The 3,892-nt window shown below is 38.8% G+C and overlaps 1 non-coding gene across 1 annotated transcript; it reads right to left on the bottom strand.

Moving 5' to 3' along the window:
- Positions 1-2,089: 2,089 nt before the first annotated feature.
- LOC130937392 (small nucleolar RNA R71) lies at positions 2,090-2,197 on the bottom strand. Its single transcript, XR_009068614.1, has one exon. It is a non-coding gene; the product is annotated as a small nucleolar RNA R71 (small nucleolar RNA).
- Positions 2,198-3,892: the final 1,695 nt, after the last annotated feature.

Below are 3,892 nucleotides of genomic sequence, written 5' to 3'. Positions count from 1 at the left end.
TAGTGATCACAATTTCGCACACCAAGTTTTTGGCGCCGTTGCCGGGGATTGTTTTGTGTATGGACAACTGACGGTTCATCTTGTTGCTTAGATTAGGTATTTTTCTTCAGAGTTCTTAAGAAAGAATTCTAGTGTTTCAAGGTGATGTTCTTATCATCACCAAAGCTGATTGATTCTCATCAATTTAGCTCTTGAATGCAATGTCCTGCTGAAGCTTGGCTAGCCATGTCTAATTCCTTTAGACTAAAGCTTTAGACTAACATTGCATGATTCCTGGAATTCTCATTAAGAATTTTGATACCTTTATTTTCTTTTCCATATAATTTTCGAAAAAGCACAAAAAAATTACAAAATCATAAAAACCAAAAATATTTTATGTTTCTTGTTTGAGTCTAGTGTCTCATCTTAAGTTTGGTGTCAATTGCATGCATTCATTCATGTGTCTTAAGGATCTTCAAGTAATTCTTGATTATTTCTTACTCTAATCTTTGAATTCTCTTGACTTGAGTGTTTTGTTGTTCTCCATATGCATTCTCATTTTGTCAGTGTCAGTAGTATACAAACTGCTAAGTTTGGTGTCTTGCATGCATTGTTATTTGATTTTAGTTGCATTTTGATTATTAAAAATCCAAAAATATTTTTAATTTGTGTCTTCTCAAGTCAATAATACAGAGAATTGAAGATTCAGAACATACAGCAGAGGAATTGCACAGAAAAAGCTGGGCGTTTAAAACGCCCAGTGAAGAAGGACAGACTGGCGTTTAAACGCCAGCCAGGGTACCTGGTTGGGCGTTTAACGCCCAAAAGGGTATAGTTTTGGGCGTTAAACGCCAGAATGTGCACCATTCTGGGTGTTTAACGCCAGGATGGCAGAAGGGGGAGGATTTTGTTTTCAAATCAAATTTTTTTTCAAGTTTTCAAAGTTTTTCAAAATCAAATCTTTTTCAAATCATATCTTTTCAATCAAATGTTTTCAAAATCAATTTCTTTCCTTTTTCAAAGATACTTGCTAACAATTAATGATTTGATTTAACATTTCAAGTATGTTGCCTTTTCTGTTGAGAAAGGTTTAATGTTTGAATCATATCTTTTCTTGTAGGCAAGTCATTAATTTTTAAAATCAAATCTTTTTAAAATTGTTTTCAAATCATATCTTCTCAATCACATGTTTTTAAAACCAATCATATCTTCTTAACCTCATCTTTTTCAAAATAGTTTTCAATCAAATCTTTTTGAATTCTAATTTCAAAATTTTTTTCAAAAAAATCACGTGATTCTTTTTCCACTTTGAGTTTTCGAAAATTATCAATCAATTTTTCAAAATGTTTTTAAAAACTTTTTAATTAATTTTCGAAAATTCTCTTCCCCTCTTCCCACATCCTTCTATTTATGGAGTACCACTCCTTCTCAATGCACAATTCGAACTCTATCTGATTAAGTTCGAATTCTTCTACCTCTTTCTTCTATTTTTCTGTTCCTCTGACACCTCAAGAAATCTCTATACTGTGACATAGAGGATTCCACATTTTCTTGTTCTATTCTCTTTCATATGAGCAGGAACAAAGACAAAGGCATTCTTGTTGAAGCTGACCCTGAACCTGAAAGGACCTTGAAGCGAAAGCTAAGAGAAGCTAAGGCACAACTCTCCAAGGACCTAACAGAAACCTTCAGAGAAGAAGAAGACATGACAGCCGAAAACAACAACAATGCAAACAATGCAAGGAAGGTGCTGGGTGACTTTACTGCACCTACTCCCAACTTCTATGGGAGAAGCATCTCTATCCCTGCCATTGGAGCAAACAACTTTGAGCTTAAGCCTCAATTAGTTTCTCTAATGCAACAGAATTGCAAGTTCCATGGACTTCCATTGGAAGATCCTCATCAGTTTTTGGCTGAGTTCTTGCAAATCTGTGACACTGTCAAGACTAATGGGGTTGACCCTGAGGTCTACAGACTTATGCTATTCCCTTTTGCTGTAAGAGACAGAGCTAGGACATGGTTGGACTCACAACCTAAAGAAAGCCTGGACTCATGGGAAAAGCTAGTCAATGCCTTCTTGGCAAAGTTCTTTCCACCTCAAAAATTGAGTAAGCTTAGAGTGGAAGTCCAAACCTTCAGACAGAAGGATGGAGAATCCCTCTATGAAGCTTGGGAAAGATACAAACAATTGATCAGAAAATGTCCTTCTGACATGCTTTCTGAATGGAGCATCATAGGTATTTTCTATGATGGTCTCTCTGAACTGTCCAAGATGTCTTTGGATAGCTCTACTGGAGGATCTCTTCATCTGAAGAAGACGCCTGCAGAAGCTCAAGAACTAATTGAAAAGGTTGCAAATAACCAATTCATGTACACTTCTGAAAGGAATCCTGTGAACAATGGGACTAGTCAGAAGAAAGGAGTTCTTGAGATTGATACTCGGAATGCCATTTTGGCTCAGAATAAAATATTGACTCAACAAGTCAATTTGATTTCTCAAAGTCTGTCTGGAATGCAAAATGCACCAAGCAGTACTAAGGATGCTTCATCTGAAGAAGAAGCGTATGATCCTGAGAACCCTTCAATGGAAGAGGTGAATTACCTAGGAGAACCCTATGGAAACACCTATAATTCTTCATGGAGGAATCATCCAAATTTCTCATGGAAGGATCAACAGAGACCTCAACAAGGTTTCAACAACAATAATGGTGGAAGAAACAGGTTTAGCAATGGCAAGCCTTTTCCATCATCTTCTTAGCAACAGACAGAGAATTCTAAGCAGAACCACTCTGACTTAGCAACCATGGTCTTTGATCTAATCAAAACCACTCAAAGTTTCATGACTGAAACAAGATCCTCCATTAGGAATCTGGAGGCACAAGTGGGACAGCTGAGCAAGAAAGTTACTGAACTCCCTCCTAGTACTCTCCCAAGCAACACAGAAGAAAATCCAAAAGGAGAGTGCAAGGCCATCAACATGGCCGAATTTGGAGAGGAAGGAGAGGAAGTGAACGCCACTGAGGAAGACCTCAGTGGGCGTGCACTGACCTCCATTGAGTTCTCCAATGAGGAACCATGGGAATCTGAGGCTCAAAATGAGACCATAGAGATTCCATTGGATTTACTTCTGCCTTTCATGAGCTCTGATGAGTATTCTTCCTCTGAAGAGGATGAGTATGTCACTGAAGAGCAAGTTGCTAAATACCTTGGAGCAATCATGAAGCTAAATGACAAATTATTTGGAAATGAGACTTGGGAGAATGAACCCCCTTTGCTCACCAAAGAACTGGATGACTTGTCTAGGCAGAAATTACCTCAAAAGAGACAAGACCCTGGGAAGTTTTCACTACCTTGTACCATAGGCACCATGACCTTCAAGAAGGCTCTGTGTGACTTAGGGTCAAGTGTAAACCTCATGCCTCTCTCTGTAATGGAGAAGCTAGGGATCTTTGAGGTGCAAGCTGCAAGAATCTCATTAGAGATGGCGGACAACTCAAGAAAACAAGCTCATGGACCTGTAGAGGATGTTTTGGTGAAGATTGAAAACCATTACATCCCTGCTGATTTCATAGTCCTAGAGACTGGGAAGTGCATGGATGAAACCATCATCCTTGGCAGACCCTTCCTAGCCACAGCAAAGGCTGTGATTGATGTTGATAGAGGCGAACTGATCATTCAAGTGAATGAAGAATCCTTTGTGTTTAAGGCTCAAGGATATCCCTCTGTCACCATGGAGAGGAAGCATGAAGAGCTTCTCTCAAATCAGAGTCAAACAGAGCCCCCACAGTCAAACTCTAAGTTTGGTGTTGGGAGGCCACAACCAAACTCTAAGTTTGGTGTTGAACCCCCATATTCAAACTCTAAGTTTGGTGTTGGGAGGTTCCAACATTGCTCTGAGAAAATGTGAGGCTCC

Source organism: Arachis stenosperma, chromosome 6 (genome assembly GCF_014773155.1).
Source record: "Arachis stenosperma cultivar V10309 chromosome 6, arast.V10309.gnm1.PFL2, whole genome shotgun sequence".
Lineage (NCBI taxonomy): Eukaryota > Viridiplantae > Streptophyta > Magnoliopsida > Fabales > Fabaceae > Arachis > Arachis stenosperma.
The sequence above is the reverse complement of the archived record's forward strand: the minus strand, read 5'-3'. Positions and strand labels throughout refer to the sequence as shown.